This window comes from Cupressus sempervirens, chromosome 10 (genome assembly GCF_028749045.1).
Source record: "Cupressus sempervirens isolate cs-2001-9-10 chromosome 10, ASM2874904v1, whole genome shotgun sequence".
Classification (NCBI taxonomy): domain Eukaryota; kingdom Viridiplantae; phylum Streptophyta; class Pinopsida; order Cupressales; family Cupressaceae; genus Cupressus; species Cupressus sempervirens.
Window position 1 is genome coordinate 754,207,246 of NC_143127.1, and position 20,336 is coordinate 754,227,581.

The 20,336-nt window shown below is 35.7% G+C and overlaps 1 long non-coding RNA gene across 1 annotated transcript; it reads right to left on the reverse strand.

Moving 5' to 3' along the window:
* Positions 1 to 17,483: 17,483 nt before the first annotated feature.
* Positions 17,484 to 18,892, reverse strand: LOC149536071 (uncharacterized). The gene is made up of 2 exons (XR_016357833.1): positions 17,883 to 18,892; positions 17,484 to 17,716 (listed from the first exon to the last, which is right to left on the reverse strand). It is a non-coding gene; the product is annotated as an uncharacterized LOC149536071 (long non-coding RNA).
* Positions 18,893 to 20,336: the final 1,444 nt, after the last annotated feature.

Here is a 20,336-nt window from a genome sequence, read left to right on the forward strand (position 1 = left end):
AAACTTGCAAAATTCCATCTTGATATCTCCATTCTCCACCAACTCTCTGATGAAGTGATATCTGATCTCTATATGCCTGCTTCTCCCATGGAAGATTGGATTCTTGGATAATGCAATTGAAGAGATGCTGTCACAATAAATTGTGGTTCCATCCTCTTGCCTTTCATTCAAATCTGTCAAGATCCTACTTAACTAAATAGCTTGACATCCTGTTGCATTCACTACTATGTATTCAGCCTCTGCTATGGATTGAGAAACAATAAGTTACTTCTTGGATGCCCATGAAATTACACACGATCCCATACGAAACATGTATCTGGAAGTGCTCTTCCTATCATCTAAACTTCCATCCCAATCACTATCAGTGTAACCAACCAACTTGAAATCATTTTTTGTTGTATACAATATCTCAAATACCTTGGTACCATTCAGATGCCTTAGGATCCTCTTTCCCGCTTGCCAATGGAAATCCTTTGGTGTTTCCATAAATCTGGAAATCAAACTTACTGCATGTATCATGTCTGGCCGAGTTGCAGTCAAATACATCAAACTTCCAACCATGCTCTTATATAGTGTTGAATTCACAATTTTGATGCAATCTTCCTTGCTCAATTTTAGATCTACTGTTGTTGTTGTTGGAGTTGCCTTACTATTCTACATTTTGAATCTCATTTTGAATTCATTCTTTGTGGCCTCTTTGAACTCACCAATTAGGAAATTATCATTTCTAGTGAAGATTAAGTCATCAACATACAAGACAACAATCAACATATTACCATTTGTTGCCTTGATGTAAAGTGTGGGCTCACCATCGCTTTTGCTAAAGCCATTGCTCATCAAATATCAGTCAATCCTATTGTACCATGCCCGTGGAGTTTGCTTGAGTCCATATAGAGCTCTCTTCAATTTATACACTTTGTGTTCTTCACCTGCAACTTCATAACCAGGTGGCTACTCCACATTAACTTCCTCCTTTAATACACCATTCAAGAAGGTAGACTTCACATCCATTTGATATACCTTCCATTTGTGCTGGGCTATAATTGCAATGACAGCACACACAGTTTCTATTCTTGCAACTGGGGCATATGTCTCATCATAATCTTTGCCATACTGATGCTTGTACCCCTTGACCACTAAACTTGTCTTATGCCTATGTACTTTTCCTTCAACATTGCACTCAGTCTTGTATACCCATTTCACTCCAATTACTTATTTCTTAGGAGGAAAAGTAGTTAGCTCCCATGTCTCATTTCTTTCAATAGCATATATTTCCTCATCCATGGCATTACACCATTTCTCTTCATTCACAGCTTCTTCAAAATAAATTGGATCAGGATCACTGTGAGAAAATAGTGCAAAATTTACACTCTTATCATAATCTTCATCATACTTTTCTTCTTGGTATATCTTACTTAGACTCTTAGTCTTTCTTGGCAATAGGGAGGTGAGAGTGGGATTTGGATTTTCAATATTGTTGCTGCTACTGTTTTGCATACTAGTTCGGGGCTGTCTTGATGTGCTTGGAGTTGTTGCTCGACATGTTAAGGGTTGCTTCTCTTCTTGCCTTTGCTTGTAATCTATATTTGTTGCTCCATCATCTTGGTGATCACCAATGTCATCTTCTTCCTCTTTGATAGTAGGCACTTTGCTTGAAGTGCTTGAGTATTCATCTACCGAGCCATCCCATGATTAATTTTCAAGAAACTCCACATCTCTTGAGATGATGATCTTCTTGTCAATTCGATCATATAACCTATAGGCCTTTGATTTTGAGTTTTACCCTGGAAAGATGCACTCCACACCTTTTTCATCCAGATTTTGCCTTTGTTCTTTAGGCACATGTGCATATGCTACACATTTGAACACTCTCAAGTGTTCAACTGTCCATCTATTCCTTGACCAAGCCTCAAGAGGTATCTTGTCACGAACTGATTTTGTAGGACACCTTTTGATCAAATATGTTGTTGCTACAACTTCTCCCCAATATTCAGTTGGGAGTCCCTTTGCTTTCATCATGCTTCTAGCCATTTTAACAATGGTTATGTTCTTTCTCTTAGCCACTCCATTTTGCTGCAAAGTATAACTGATTGTAAGCTCTTTTCTTATGCCATTTTTCCTACAAAAATTACAAACATATTGGAGATATATTCCCTTCCTCTATCTGATCTAAGGACCTTAACATAGTGTCCACATTCTCTTTCAGCCAAGGCTTTAAATTCAACAAATTTTTCAAATGCTTCAGATTTATTCTTCAAAAAATACACCCATGTCCTACGATTGAAATCATCTATGAATGTCATAAAATAAGTACTCCCCCCAATAGAAGTAGTTTGCATAGGGCCTACCAAATTTGAATGCACCAATTCTAATGGTGCTCTAGCCCTTCTAGAATTTCCAAAATTAAAGGGAAGCTTATGTTGCTTACCCAAAATACAAGTCTCACACTTATCATAGGACTCTACTATGCTTGGCAAACCATCTACCATTCTTTTCTTGAACAACAAATTTAAACCAGCAAAACCAAGATGTCCATACCTGAGATGCCAAAGCTTGGAGGGGTCTTCAATCACGCTCCTAAGAGCTGATTGCTAATGTACTGTTGTACATGCATGCTTGGGAGGTGCAACACTGACTTGAGAAGAGAAACATGTCTCTATTTTCAACCGGAACATCCAGTTCTTTGTCATTTGGACTACTGCAAGTAATCTATTACTCTCATCCTTCTCATGAATGACACACTTGTCATTTTCCATCAGCACCTTGTATTCATTTTGAATGAGTTGTCCAACACTCATCAAATTGTGGTTCATACCAAGGGCAAAATACACATTCTGTATCTCCTTCTTCTCACCTTGGTTGGTGCAGACCATGATAGATCCTTTGCCCACTATGGGAATGGTTCCATTATTTCTCATCTTAATTTCAGACTTAAGAGTCTTATCAATGAAAGAAAATAAACCTTTATTACCACTCATGTCATTACTACAATCGCTGTCTAGGTACCGTACCACAGGGCAGCCTTCTCCACTGATGTTGCACATGATGAAGGCTATGGGATTGTTTGCATTTTCCATGTTCACATCAGCCACATTAGCATTCTGCTTTGACTGATCACCCTGTTTCTTCAAGCATTCACTTGCATAATGCCCATAATTATGACAGTAGTAGCATTCAACATTGCTCTTGTTGAGTTGTAATTCTTCTTACCTCCTCTAGATTTTTTTGAAAGGTACTTGCTCCCTCTTGGTTGCTAGTTCGTCCTAAGCTTTCTGCACCAGCATTCCTTTGATCATTCCTTCCACAACCTCTACTTCTTGGGCCTCTACTGGAGCCATTTCTTCCTCTCCCCCAACCTCTTGAATTCTCTTGAGCCTTGAAAGATTGCTCTTGGGAAGTTGTTGCTGATATGTTTATACGGTGCTCATGGGTTTGAAGAGTTCCCATCAACTCATCCATGGTTAATGTGGTGAGGTCCTTTGCTTCCTCTATGGTCATGACAAGATTGCCATATTTCTTAGGCAAACTCCTCGGTATCTTCTCTACAATCCTCTGCTCATCATGGTCTTCTCCATTTAATTTGAGTTGGTTTATCAAACTGGAAATTCATGAGTTGAACTCTGCAATAGGTTCATTGTCCCTCATCTGAAAGTTTTCAAACTCCCTTCTGATCATCTGTAGCGTTACTACGTTGACCTTATCAGTCCCCTTGAATTTCGTCTCAATGATATCCCATGCTTCCTTTGCATAATTTGTTGTTGCAATCTTGGCAAAAATTGTCTCTGTCATTGTTGCCTCCATAAGACTTAATGCCTTTGCATCCTTTCTCCTTGACTCTTTCAACTGAGTCTTTCGTGGATTTGAGAGGGCAACATACATTGTTGGGACTGTAACATCATTAAACTCATTTATCACAAACTCAAATAAATCATTTGCTACCATTATGGTTTTCATCTTCTTTGCCCATGTATCATAATTTTGTCCATTAAATGATGGTGGCTACATATCTTTCCTGCATCTCCTACCATGTCAAATATCCCAAAAAAACAAATGCCCTAACTCACTATGGATGTGGGGCCTCGAAGCTCTGATACCATGTGAAAAATAAATCACAACTGTAAAAAATTTCTCGACACAAGAAGGTGTCGAGTGTCAATTTTACTCAGCACCAATGGATGTCGAGTCATAGGTAGAGGGTGTCGAGTGAACTTGGCACAAGAAGAAGCCAAGTGAACTTGGTACACAAGGGAAACTCGGCAATAGTGTATGTCGAGTGAGCTCGGTCACCACTGCAAGATGATGCTTGGCAACAAGGTATGCCGAGTGAACTTGGTACAAACTACAAAGATAGAACTTGGTCAAAGACTAGAGTGAGTGAGCAGTATACCAGATTGCCATTAAAATGCAGAGAGCCGATGGATGAAGATTTCAACTATGAACTTCTCAAATGCAAAATACTATGCAATGATAAATAGAAGAACAATAGATTTTAGTATGCTTGCTTGCTTTCTATTCAAATAAGATAAAAACTATTACAAAATTTGGGAGCATTCGGCCTCAACCATAAAAACACTAAAATCCTCAAACTGGGAAAACTTTAAACTTTAAACCTACAGCTCTAATGGTTGCATACAACAATGCTTGAAGTAATCACTACTTCACAAGTCAAATCAATGATAACTTACAGAATGACAAAAGATCTAACACGTGCACTACAAACACCAAGCTGAAACCCTTCTGTCTTCTGAACTCTGATTTTATTTGCTGATTGATTTCCTTCTTTGCTCTATGCTCTTGCACTTCTCTGCTCTACAACTAATTCAATCCTTCTCTATGCTCTTCTGCAACTCTAACTAATCAAATGAAACAGATTCATTCCTTTTGTCTCTTTGCAAAAAATGTTTCCCTCTCTTTTCAAATTCAAACTCACCTACTATGTATTCAATGTTTCTGACTGTTGCAAACCGTCAGTGTGGTAGGTGGGCATTTGGCTCCAGGGGCAGCCAACCTACTGCAATAAATATTTCAACAACCTTTGGGGGAAGAATATATACCAAATTTGAAAGGAAGTGTCATAGAGGAAAGAATTAGGCTAGTTACTTTTTAAAGATTTAAACAAATACATATTGTTATGTTGGATGAGAGAAAATGCACAAAGCACTGGAGGAGACTGGAAGGGAAAGGATAAGAAACAGGCTTGGAGGCAATATTGTCAACAATAAACAACCAAGTTCCCATTTGTCTTTGTCTTCTTCGCTTGAACAAATTATAAATGTTGCGTTAATTTTTAGAATTGAATGTTGATATAGAGTTTGGTTGAATGAGAATAGATGTTTCATTAGGACACATGTCAGCTACAACTACTATCCCTAGGCTTGAGTGTGGCTGCATGAGATAGTGTTGTGTCATACACTCTAAGAAAAGCTTTGTTGATCTTTACATGACATACTTACCAATAGAGTAAACCACCCAGTGGCTATTTCAAGAAAAGCTTTAGCACAATATGGTAGGTGCCCTCTTTATATATATATTTATAGCCCAATAATGTAAAGTCTTTCAATCCAATATCCAATGCAAATTAGAATCTCTCAATATTTTGGCACTATCATCAAAACATTAACACATGGGGCCTTTTCATTAGTCAATACGATCAAGTTATGCAAAGTAATCAGAGCTATTTTAAAACTCCACTCATCAAGCACGGTAAAAATAATTGCAAAGGAAACTTGATTTCTCACATACTTTTGATTTAAAACAAGAAACCATATGCAACTATTAGACTGTAGGAATTCCATTTGTCAACTACCAAGCTTATGGAAATAAATTTATTGACAGGATTTTAGAATACCCTTAACGAGGGTCACATTTATTTCAAAATTGTGTGGGATTCTATCTTGAAATGAGTAGAATAACAAGAGTCAGATGCCTATAAACTTGAAAGATTCTATAAATATTTCTAATGCCTGTACTAGAACTATGAATTGGATACGATAAGACTTGCCTTGGAAATATAGCGTCACAAAATTGTCCATCGTGTTCCGCTATAGGCAATCCAGAGTAGAAACTAATTAAAAGACAAGAAAACTATTCAAGTACCATAACTATATTTTGCTAATGTCTTTGATTCACAAGAATTGTCTTCTGGTAACATTGTTGATTCAAAAGAATTGTATCTGATAAGGTCCTTGATTAACAACCATACTATCAACAATCACTCTGATAATTTACTTCATAATACCGAAATACTATTAAAAATTAAAGATGATTGTTCCACACTAGATGGTTTATAGGCAGAATATTAAATCTAAAGAGTTGTACCATGTCAACATAATAAATTATTGTCTCTATAAGATAGTGATAGAACACATATGAATTCCTTGTGGTATAAGAAAGATCTTGAATTCTTAAGCAATATAATAATGTTCCAAAGGATAAAACATAAATTAGGAGACATCAGAGTTGAGTATTGTTATTTTTGGATTATAATAAATTTCATTTTCATAAATGTTGAGCTAGCTCTAAACATCGTAGAGTAGTATGAAGTGTATGGGTAAAGCTTCTTTGAGTTGATTTGAATATGGTTTGAGAAAATGCATATGTATAGATAGTGTAAACTGAGAGATATTATTAAGATCTAGCAGTTATTATAATTCCTTGTTGATATGTAGTATCTATTATTAGTTTACATTAACTCTTAAATTAGAGTATTGCCTGTGGAATCTTATACCATCCCAAAAGTGCCTAATGGCACATTCTCTCAGTTTTTGAAGTTATTACTAAACATGGAATTGTTCTTCCTTGGATGAGTGCACTTTTCTTTATACATTGAAATCTACTAAACTACCACTGAAATTTATTTTACTAAAAGTCATATTGATTTTTTTTAAGTATAAGTGCACATAGTTCTTAATTGATGTACGATGTGTTCCTTTAAGATTGAACTTAATGTACTCTTACCTTGTTGAAAATGTCAAAAATTCATATTGCTCTTCATACCTGCTTAGATTCTTACCTATGTAAAATAGTGTACATGGTAATTCAAGTTTACATTCTAAAGATAATTTTCCCTATGAATACTTTTAAACTTGTTAGAAACAATAGTCCACCAAGATAACTTGGGGGGGTGGGGGAGGGTGAATCAGTTATCCAATTAAAATAATTATCAACCTTAATTAATCTTAATCATTTAATCAAAGTAAACAGCAACTATAACAAGATCCACATACACAATTATACCAGATTTGTTAACTAGGGAAACCCTTGATTAGAGGGAAAACCCCAATGGGAATGATGCCCACAAGATGATGTACTAATATAAATATTCCTTGTTAGAGGATGGACCCAGTTACGAGTCTATTACAACACTTAGTACATATTAGTCTCTGTTAGGAGACTTTCAATCCCTGTTAGGGGATTCCAACCCTGTTAGGAGTTGTAGAAGGCAGAAGGACCTGCTATCCAAACAAAATTTGGGAAAAAATCACTAAACTCACTATCCAACTGATCTCTCAACTATTCCTTGCAGAATAATTTTCTGTACTATGCATTAACCTCTTTCCTTTGTCTTGTCAACCGGACCAATCACTAACTGACCTTGTAGACCAAGTCACGAACCTCAAATCTTACAATAAAACCTCGGCAATGAAGTTTTCTCCAAATTCACTATACTATTCTTATCTTCGCATTCTGCTCTTTGTGCTTCTTGAAACCATTCATACATCTCATTCATCATAAAGGAAAATGTCTTTCCTTATACCGAATCCATAAAATAATTCCTTGAGTCAACTATTAAACCTTTTCAATTAATTATTATAGGACCTCATTAAGAGCACGTTACACTTAGTGATAACATTGATCTTTCACCTTCTAACTTGAATAACTTTCCGTATGCATGACATTATGATGAGTGAGCTTAGCCACATCATCTCCAGAATGTCTTCTACACATCATTAACTTCGACTTCTAAGAATATCAATTTTGTTAAGAGATATAACAAGTTTACTAGAACATGCTTCTATAAACTCTATCTTAGAACAGTCTTCACCAAAACTTGCATAACTTCTTCCAGACTTAATATCTTATGCTTCTGAGGTTAGCTGCATATACTAGACACTTAGTAGTATCTCCCTTTAACCTTGTTTAGTGAAAATGCTCAACGATCAGCCCATACCAATTTGATTTTTCCGTTCTTCTATAAGATACCACAGAGAACTATTATGTTGACATCAATGACAAACATAGTCATGAATGTAACATATCATCATGATAATGATCTAATCATTTTTCTACAATACTCCTCCATAGAAGTATCATCAGCATTCATTGTTCCAACAATCTCCCCATTTGGAATTGATGGCAACATAGATAAAAAACATCTAGTTCCAAAAATACCAACTGTAAAAGACTGTTATCCTTTCTTTTCAAATCCTCTTCTTCAATCATTCTCCCCATTGATATGCCTCAATGTACTCTATATCAAACTATTTTTAATGATGTAATCTCTCCCCCATTGACATCAATGTCAAAGGTTTCAGCAACCATCAGTCTCTACAACAACTGTCTCTGACTTGCTCAGGTGTCCAAAGACACTATTCAAAATAATATCCAACAAGAGTCCTAGATGACTCTATCCATCATAGATACTTCCCCATATAGGAAGCATCAACACTCAGTCCAAACAAACAATAGTGCTCTGTAACACCAAACTAATGCACTCTTGCATCATCTACTCTAATGTAGGAAGGGAAATAACCCCTAGCATACCTCGCAAATACTCAAAAGTCTCTTTGGGAAGAGGCTTGGTGAAAATATTTGCAATCTTCTCTTTGGTGCTTATATACTTCAATCTAATTTCCTTTTCTGCAACTTTCTCTCTCAACATGTGATATTTGATAGAAATGTGCTTAGTCTTAGAATGCAACACTCGATTCTTAAACATATTCATTGTGCTTGTGTTATCACAATGTATGACAATAGGTTCACTGAATTCTATCCTTATATCTGTCAACATCTGCTTCATTCAAACAACTTGATTACAATTGTTTGTTGTGCAACATATCTGCTTCTATTGTACTTTGTGAGGTATAGTCTTGCTTCTTGCTTAACCAAGAAACCAATCTTCCTCCAAGAAAGAAGGCTCCACCATTGGCGCTCTTTCTTTCACTCATACTACCTGCCCAATCAACATCAATATAAGCATATAAAGTGAAATCATTAGATCTATCATACCACAATCCAAACTTGATCAACTTGAAATCTTGCAACAATTCCAACAACATTTTCTATATCTGGCCTTGTGTGAGTCAAATATTGCAACCCTCCAATCATAGATCTGTACTTCTTCCGCGCAGCAGTAGGTGTCTTATCATTTGTAGATAACTTTTGTCTAGTTAACATAGGTGTTCCAACTAGTTTACATGTTTCCAAACCAAACCTTTTTAGTAGATCTTTCAAATACTTAGTCTAATAAATAAAGATTCCTTCTTTATCCTGCACAATCTATAATCCTAGGAAGTATTTCATCTCTCCTATCATGCTCATTTCAAATTCCTTCTTCATTTCTTCTACAAACTTGTCACTTTTATCATCATTTCCTCCAAATATGATATCATCAACAAATATTACCAAAATCATCAATCCATCATTTATTTCTTTCCAATATAGATCACTGTTTGTCATACTTTTGCTAAATCCAAGCTTTGTTAAATATTTGTCCAACCTTGCATACCAAGTTCTGGGTGCTTGCCTTAAGCCATACAATGATTTCTTCAGTCTGCACACCATATCCTTGTCATCTATTAAAGGAAAACCTTCAAGTTGTTCTATGTACACCTCTTCTTCAAGTTCTCCATTCAGAAATGTTGCCTTCACATCCATCTAATACACTTTGAATTTCTTATGTGTTGCATAGGCTAAGAATAACCTTACTACTTCTATTCTTGCCACAAGAGCATAGACTTTGTCATAGTATATTCCTTCTTGCTGTGAGTAACCTTTACATACTAAGTTTTCTTTTTTCCTTACAACTTCACCCGGTTCATTCATCTTGCTCTTGAATACACATTTTGCTCCTATCGCATTCTTGTCTGTTGGTATGGGGACCAACTCCCACGTCTTATTCTTCACTATCTGATTCAATTCTTCTTTCATAGCTTGCTTCCAATTGTCACCTTTACATGCCTCATCTACATTCTTTGGTTCAACTTGAGATATTAGACAAAGTTCTTCATTGATTAGTATTCTTGTCATCACACCTTTATCTATGCTTCTGATGATCTGCTCTAGTGGATGATTTTTTGTCATATTCTTACCAAAAGTAGGAGTTGTTATCTCAACTCTTAGCTCTATTGAAGGTTTTGAACTTTGTTCCTACCTTTGCTCACCTTCATTCTGCAAATCATTATTAGTATCAAAAAATAGTTCATCATTCCTTGGTTTAGTAACAACATTCTCATCATTAGAATTGTAGTCAACTACTCTTTCTTGTATCCTAAATTTCTCATCAAATCTTACATTTGTACTATCAATAATAGTCTTAGTTCTCAGATTATAACATCTATAAGCTCTGTTTTTCAATGAATAACCAAGAAACATACCTTCATCACTTCTAGCATCAAATTTACCAACATCATCATCTCTTTTGATGTAACATTTGCTACCAAAAATTCTGAAATACTTAACTGTAGGTGAGTGACCAAACCATAGTTCATAATGGGTCTTAATTGTGTTTTTCCTAACTTGCACTCTATTCATAGTGTAGGCTATTGCATTCATAGCTTCTCTCAAAAACACCTTGGATACATCATTCTCAACTAACATAGCTCCTACTACTTTTGTTACTGACCTGTTTCTTCTCTTTGCAATGTCATTTTGTTCAAGGGTTCTTAGAGCTAAAAATTGTCATTTGATTCCATTAGCTTCACTAAAGATGTTAAACTCATTTGAAGTAAACTCTCCTCCTCTATTTGATCTTAAACATTTAATCTTCATACTTGATTCATTCTCAACTCTATTCTTGAATATCTTGAACTTATCAAATGCCTCATATTTTTCTTTAAAAAATGCAACGCACATCATTCTAGAAAAGTAATCAACAATAATCATGAAATACCTTTCACCATAGAATCATTTAGTCTTTGTGGGACTGCTACGATCTGTGTGTACAATCTCCAACTTTGTTGTAGTAGTAAACTTCTTGCTGGAAAAAGAAATTCTAGTATGCTTTGCCAGTACACACTCCTTGCAAATTGTGTTAGTAGGCTTTACAATCCTAGGGAAATCTCTAACTGCAAACATACTACTAGTTTTCACAATGTTGTCAAAGTTCATATGACAAAATATCTTATGCCATAACCATCATCTACCTTTGCAACCAAACATGTCATTTTAGTGGGATTCAGCTAAAATACATTACCTCTAAATCTGGTTCCTATTCCAATTACCTTTCCATCTTTGTCTCTAATCATGCATGTCTTCTCTGTGAACTGCAACTGATAACCTTTATCCACTAGTTATCCAACACTCAAAAGATTGTATTTCAAACCATCAACAAAATATGCATCCTTAGTGTTAGTCTTACCATCAAGAGTTATAGATCCAATACCTTTAACATGGTAAGCTACATTGTTTCCAACTATGAAAATGCCTCCATCACGACTTTTGAAGTCAACAAACTTGTTCATATCACCAGTCATATGATGTGAACAACCATTATCGATTATTCAATAATATTTCTTTTTCAACCTGTGATACCAAACATTTTCTCTGAATTTTCTTCTTTAATAGCTACAAATCCTATTTCATCATCACTAGCACTTACTACTTGTTCATCATAATCATCTTCTTCATTTGCATACAAACAATCTCTATCTCTTCTAGGTTTCAATTTTCCTTCATATTTTTTCTCTCTTTTAGCACACTTAGATGCATAATGACCAAACTCATTACAAGTCCAACATTTAAAGATTTTCTTACCATCTTTTCCTCCGCTTACTAGAAGGGCTACTCCTCCTTCTATCTTTCTATCCTCATTAGATCTACAACTACTAGCAAAATCTCCTCTAGCACTTGTGCTCCTTGATAAACTAGGTCGAATGTTTAGGGCACTGAAAATTATTTCTGTTCTGGTCAATTCTCTGGATTGTCTAAGCTCGTTCTCAACTGCTTCAAGTCTCCCAAGTAATGTTTCATTTGTGAAATTTTTGGTACAAGAGATCAACAACTGTATCATTTGAATTGCTTGCTTAAATGATGGCATTAAGCTCTTCACTATCTTCAAGATCACCTCATCATCTTCCTTGGGTCCTCCTTGAGATCAGATACCTGCAGTGATTTCTGATTTCTTCCATCATTTTAGCATCTTGAAATGCACAAATCCAGCTTTCTAGCCTCAATTTCTTAGAATGTTCATCACCTTCAAAACTATTTTCCAAAGCTTTCCAAATCTCATGAGAAATATTAAGTGATTTTACCTGGTTGTACTCAATTTTAAGAAGTGCTTCTCTAGCTCTCATGTCGCACATGAAAAGTTCTCTCTCTTCCTCAATACAAGTTTCCAAAGCACTTTCAGCAATAATTGTCTTTCCTGATTTTGTCAAGATCCAATATCTTGGACCCATACACAGCAGATGTGTCCTCGTCTTTATCCTCCACTCATCATAATTTGTTCCATCAAACTTCGGACTATCCTTTCTGAATATGTTTTCCATGGATCTTCTAAAGTTGTTAAACTTTATCTTCACGAACCTAATGCTCTGGTACCAATTGTTGGAAATAATAGTCCACCAAGATAACTAAGAGGGGGGGTGAATCAATTATCCAATTAAAACAATTATCAACCTTAATTAATCTTAACCATTCGATCAAAGTAAATAGCAACCATAGCAAAATGCACATACACAATTACACCATATTTGTTAACTAAGGAAACCCTTGATCAGAGGAAAACTTCGGTGGGAATGATGGCCACAAGATGACGTACTAATATAAATATTCCTTGTTAGAGGATGGGCCCTATTAAGAGTCTATTACAACATTTAGTACATATGAGTCCCTGTTAGGAGACTTTGGATACCTATTAGGAGATTCCAACCCTATTAGGAATTGTGCCAATTCTATTAGTAGTTGTAGAAGGCAGAAGGAGCCACTTTCCAAATAGCTTCTAGGGCAAGATCACTAAATTCACTTTCCAACTGATCTCTCAACTATTCCTTGCAAAATAATTGTTTGTATTGTGCTTTAACCTCTTTCCTCTGTCCTGTCAACCGGACCAATCACTGACTAACCTTGTAGACTAGGTCATAGACCTCAGATCCAAATATAAAACCTTGGATCTCATAATAAAACCTCGACAATGAAATTTTCTCCAACTTCACTCTGCTCTGCTTATCTTTGCATTCCACTCTTCGTGCTTCTTGCAATCGTTCATACATCTCATCCATGATAAAGGAAAATGTTCTTCCTTTATACCGAATCCATAAAATAATTCCTTGAGTCAGCTATTACACCTTCTTAATTAATTATTATAGGAACTCATTAAGAACATGTTACACTTAGTGATAACATTGATCTTTCGCCTTGAAACTTGAATAACTTTCCATGCACGTGACAATATGACGAGCGAGCTTAGCCACGTCTTCTCTAGAATGTCTTCTACACATCTTTAGCTTCAACTTCTCAAAATATCAATTATGCTAAGAGATATAACAAGTTTACCAGAACATGCTTCTGTAAACTCTATCTCAAAACAGTCTTCACCAAAACTTGCATAACTTCTTCCAAACTTAATATCTTATGCTTTTGAGGTTAGCTACATATACTAGACACTTAGTAGTATCTCGCTTTAAGCTCGCTTAGTGAAAATGCTCAACGATCTGTCCTTACCAACTTGATTTTTATGTTGTTCTTCTGTCAAATACAATAGAAAACTGCTATGTTGACATCAATGACAAATACAATCATGAATTTAACATATCATCATGATAATGATCTAATCATGTTTCTATAATACTCCCCCATAGAAGTATCATCGACATTCATGCTTCCAACAAAACTTCCTTATAGTTGGGTGTAATGTGGCTTTAAATGGGAGGGTTAGTGATAGATACTAAATGCTTTGTTTCTCTCTACCCACACGTATTGTTAGAATGGATTTAGTATGTCTCGTTTCTTCTATCAGCTAATTCTGGTTCATAAAAGTGCTTGGCCAAGCTATTTTATTTACTCTATATGTGTAGATATGTCATTATTCTATTTTCATTGCATATGAGTAGAAATGCTTTATTTATTTCATTGCATATGAGTAAATATGCTTTATTGATTTCACTACATATGATTAGATATGTTGTTATTTTATATTCCCTACCATATTTTATGATTAGGCTACTTAGACATATGTGGAAAGTAGTATGCTCCAAGTTGCTAGGCTTCTTGTGCCAAGGTCAGGGCATTCTTCGTGTTAGCAAGGACCTTGGGGGAACTAAAGACTTCGTGGTTGACGTGGTACAAATACCTAGGCCACATTCTTGTCTCAAATAGTGGATGGACAACATCCAATGGCTTTGGAGACCAAGACTCACAGATGGACACATGTTGGAGGCATCATGTTTAGCTGTAATTTTGATGTAATATAAACAATCATCTTTTGATGATCATTATGATGTAACTGTGTACAATGGCTAAAGTATCTATAATGGTCTTAATGTATTTATTTAATCATGCATTTTTATGGATGGATGATGTGTAGGTCAGAATCTTAGATAATGCAATGTAATTATATTTTGTTGTGGTAAACAAATTATTAATCCCTAATAATAACAAATGACCTAATTATTGACTTTTCAAACTAGAGTTTTACTTGTTTATTTCCTCATTTCTAGCAATTGTATGATGTGGCAATTGTTGAGTAGGACGTGGTTCTTACAAACACCCATCATGCAATTCTACACAAATTCACACTCATAGACGGTATTCTTCAAAGGAACATGCCAGCAAGCCATGGTGAGTGGTAAATGATGGCTTTAGGAATTTGCAACAGTGTCAACATTGTCTTATTAATTTGAATGTGTATGAACAATATTTCAAACTACTTGCTACCAACAACCCTAATTTATATAGGGATGTAACTAAACATCAAGTTCAAACTCGCATAAACCTATTTTTTAAAGATGTCGCTAATTATTTTTTGAATCGTTTGTTGAAGAAATGTTAAAATAGTGATTGTCTTTCACCTTCTTTCACCGTCTTTCACCTCCTCAAGCCATTTCTACATCCAATAAATGAACAACAAAAATGTCTAAATTAATTAATATGGTTGTTAAAGAATATGCAACTTTATTAATGGAAATAGTAATTAGAAGATACATCTTAACAAAAGGTTTATTTTATGTGGCATCATGGCTCTCATCTCTATTGTTCCACCCTCCTTGTTTGGGCGCCCTCCAACCAAATTTAAAAATCTTTCCATTATTGTTGTTGTGCAAGCCGCTGAGCATGTTGCAGATTCATCAATTGCAACGTCAGTTTCTGGGGGGTAAGGGTTTGTCCACCTGAATTTCCTGTCGACGCTCATTCTCCTCCTTCCGCCCTTCTTCCTTCGGTTGCTCTTCCCAATGTTGCAGGGTCTCCTAGGCTAGCCTCCCCTGTGTCTTCTGGGGGTAGGACTGCCTCCTTTGCTAACGTGGCTGCCTTTGAAACTGGTCTACATGGTGTTGTCCCTCATGCCACTTTTTTTTTTGGACCTTCTTGTCCCTGTGAAGTTTCCCCTGTAAGTGTCTCAAACCCTGTAAGGTTTTTTTAGACCAAGAAATAGTTGATGATATTTTCAATACGGCAAAAGAGTTCTCTTCTCTCGTTGCTATTTTTCATTTTTGGAGTTTTTGGCCCTCTCTTGCTGATCTCCATACTTGGATCTCCAAGCATTCGGAACCAATTTTAGACCATGGTATCCAAATCTTTCCGAATGCTAAAGGATTCTTCATAGTAAAGTTTGCAAGTGCTAAAGATAGGAAGACAATTGTGTGATAACAGTTTTTCATGGCAGGATAGATATCCACTTATGGCCAAACCGTGGCATATGGATTTTGATTCACTTACAGAATCCTTTAACAAGGTTCCTATCTAGGTCCAACTTTTGAATCTCCCAATGCATCTCTGGCTAGATTTTGTTTTGGAAGCTATTGGGGATGTTGTTGGTGATTTTTTATGTGGACTCGGACACTTCTAATGTTCTCCACTTGACGTGTGCACAAATTCTTGTAGAGATGGATGTCTCAAAGGGCCTTCCAGAGAAGATTTGTTTGGCCTCCTTGCGGGGCTTCTGGATCCAAATGTTGGATTACAAAGGTATCCCTTTTTGCTCAAAAAAATGTCACATGACAAGTCACATTGTTGCTTATTGTGTTGTTGTGAAGACCAAATCAAGGCGACCAACTTCCTGGTGGTTAGGGACCTCTTTTGAGCACTATACAGTGCTTAAGAACATGGATGTGTCCCCCGAACCTGTGGATGACTTTCACCCTACCGTTGATTATTCGGTGCCAGTGGTCGCTGAGGAAGTCCGAACTTCTGGTCTGGACCCTGTTCCTTCTCCTGCCCCTGCCCCTATATCGATTGCTCTTCCTGTTCCTGTTGGGGACCAATTGTCTACAAGCTCTCCTAGGGAGAATGTTATTGCTTCTGCTTCCTCTGGTTTCCACTCTTCAATTTCTTCTGGGGATTAGATTGCTGAGGTAGCAAAGGTGGACGATGGTTGGACTACGGTAAAAAGAAAGAAATCTAAACCCTATGCTCCTCCTTTAGAAATGAATCTTTGGTCATGCAAGGGAGGCTCTAAACCAAAGGGCAAATCATGAGCTCCCCTGTAGTGCCTGGTTTTTTGGAGGCCGATCTTTCTGTTCGAATTTTGGCCTCCTAACTGGATGTTTTGTTTTGGCTGGTGATAAGCTTTTCTGTCACCGTGGTTACCCCTTTTTTGAGGGGTGACCAGTTCCTCTTTTGTCTGTTGTACTTTTGCATCTATGCTTATTGAAAATCTTAAGCTTTATACAGGGTTTCAGGCACCCTTTAAAACCTATTTTTCTTAATCAAAAACAAAAAGTTTATTTTGATTGGTCCTTTGAGAAAATTTTAATCACTTTTTATGTTGTCCTTGACAATAGTTTCTTCCTTGGAAGGAATTAAAAATCTCTCATTTAACTCAATACAACAAAATTTGTTTTAAAATAAGATGAAGTAAAAGAAAAATGAAATGAAACAATAACAACAGTGAATCTTGCAATATCTGAAAACCCCTCAAATTGGGATTTGTACCTACTTTTGCGATGATAGAAATGTTAAATCTTTAATTTTTTCATCTTCTTGTGGCTCATAAATTTTATGAAGTTCATAAAGCTTTGTTTTTAATGGCCTTTTCGTAGCTAATGTCAATTCCCACCATGAAATTTCTAAAGACATGATAAAATTGAAGATGAAAAAAGAAAACTAGATTTATTTTCATATTGTAATGAAAAACTATTCCAACATTTAACAAATCAAAAATCAGCATTTTTTTAAATATATTGAACATTATATTGTATCCATGATTCTCACTTAAGAATAATCACAAAGTTCCACAAATACTCATCTTAGATAGCACTCGATGCACTCTTCCAGCCCACCATCAGAGCTCAAATTAAGCCTCACAAAATGCACTCTTCCTTAATAGTAAGACAAACTTTATCTGACACAACAACCACCATAGAATCATTAGCATTAGGTGACATGACTATGCCAGAGAGAATCCAAAATAATCTAATTTTTCATAGGTAATGATAAGGGACATGGAAGCAATAACATAAAACTTGAAAAAGATGATGGGCTCTGGGGCAGTATTGAAATCTACGCACCACACCCAACTTGCAGCCTTCATAACCTGCGGATAAGAATAATTCGGATCCGATTTCCCCTTCTTATTTTGATTTCTAATTTTGTTTCTTTACAAGAAGAAAACAACTTTGTGTTAAGTGGCTGTACAACTCCAGAAAATATTAGTGACAAATACTGACAGCGTCCAATGGAAAATTAGATCATAATTAATTTCAGACCTTCTCCAATATCACAATTACCATAACTCGCCAAATTACAAAATTCGATAACGTACAGAAAGTTGGGTGATGAATATTCAATTAATATTTTAAAAAACTGTGCAACTGATAACTAACTGCACTGCAACTGGTAGGGTTGATTGCAATGACATGGCGCAGCATCAACTTGTCAATCTTCAAATTTGGAAGATAAATAATTATAAATTTGTTGGAATTGGCTCATAAATTGCATCCAAAAGCTATAGTTGGTCTGAGGGGTCCTGGCATCAACCAAGACAGCAATTCGAGAGGTTTTCCTCCCGAGATCAAGTGTCTCCATCCTTGACAGGTCCAATTGAAAATTAAGCATCAAGAGTACTTATTTGGTTACATAAGTAAAATTACTTCAGTCATACACATGTTGGTAAATAAGCATATTTCCATGCATGACTTGCAAATGAATTTGTGAAAGGAAAATCATATATTGGTAGCTTATAGATGACTTAATGAAAAATAAAATAAAATAAATACTAAGAAATAAAATTACTTCAGTCATCTAGATGTTGGTAAATAAGCATATTTTCATGCATGACTTCCACATGAATTTGTGAAAGGAAAATCATATATTGGTAGCTTATAGATGACTTCATTAAAAAAAAAAAATACTAAGAAATAAGTTGAGACGAGTCCAACTAGACCCTAGCTAATGCAGGCTACAATAGAGTTTTATAGAGTGTCAATGCCTGTGAAATAAGTATAAACATGTTTAGTCTGTAACAGAAGACATCATGAATGGCACAATATTGACTCTAATTTAAATTTCTATGCAGATAACTCTCAAACAGCCACACCATTCACACAAAATATAATCTAGTTTAGTGTGTCAAACACAACATTCAGGGACAGTTGCAAACTTTATTAAAATGTAGTTTGTGTCAAATAACCCTTGCACAAGCTGTCAGAAAAATAAATAGAAAGATGGTATATAAATTACTAAGGTTTTATTATTTTATGAAATATATTAATTAAAATGACAACACTGACAATGGGCCCTTGGTCTATTGGTGAAGTTGAAAGGTTCTTAAAGAGCCCACCAGGATCAAGTCTCGCTAAATGTAAGCCTCTGACATTGAAAAAGGATGGGATCTTGACCAAAATGATTTTGTGAAAGACCTCCATTAAAAAACAAAAACAAAAAATAGACAGCAACATGTACTAATTGCAACTAAATTTATTAATCTAGACTACAGTACCTAGGAACCAGTAATAGGAGTAAGTAGGTGGAAGCAAATGAATGATTTCTCAATTAGACCCCAGAAAGAGACTTTGCCATTAAGTACGTAACAAAAAATTAATCAAGAATCAGATCGCATATGTATAATATGAAGTACAGGAAGGTAGAGCAACTAATGCTAAACAAACAATAATTTCAGTTTGTAAACCATTACAAATACAATCTGATTAAAAAATGAGTAAATGAGGTGATGTTATTCAGTAATAAAGGTGAAATGACCTGACTGTGCAACATGCGCACACACACAATTCCAATAGATGGCACTGTCCAAATCAAGGAAATTTCTTGCCAACTCGGATTTGTATCCAGAAGTTTATAATTGACCCAATAGGCCTATGGAATTCGCAACTAGCTAATCGTGAAAGTATGAGGAGTTTGTCCCTGATCAAAGCAACAATTTCCAAAATATTTTCATCCTATAAAACATGCCAGTAAGTGTTTTCATCCTTGAAAGCTGCTCTTGAAATTTTCAATTTTTGAAATCATAATTTGGATGTAACATGAGGGTGTTAGATTTATCTTTGTAGGCATTACTTTGGGCCCTTAATTTAATTTACTTCTCTCTACATTAAAAGAGAATAAAAAGGATCCAATAATTAATTACATAATTTAGAAGGTTCTTTGTTCGAGCACATGCTGGATCCCAAAATTGCATCTCCAATTCCTAGAATCCAAATTCACTTACAAGGTCCGGGTTGTCATCTAGCAAGTGAAATCAATATATCAATAGAACTATGAAGAGTTCAGAATCAACTCTTAAGAGAATGGGTTTCCTCTCCTGCGCTTTGAGTTCAACACAAGAAGATATTCATTGTAAAACCAGTGCGGGGGTGTGGCAATGCAAGTTTCAGGTGCAGGAAAAAAAGGGCCTCAATTTTGGGATGGTGGCAGGGGTATTGGGGGGGAAGGGCGAGGAGGGGCAGGGGGGACTGCATACTGTAGATGTATAACTTTAAATCCTAATTATGAAAAGATGTTTGAGT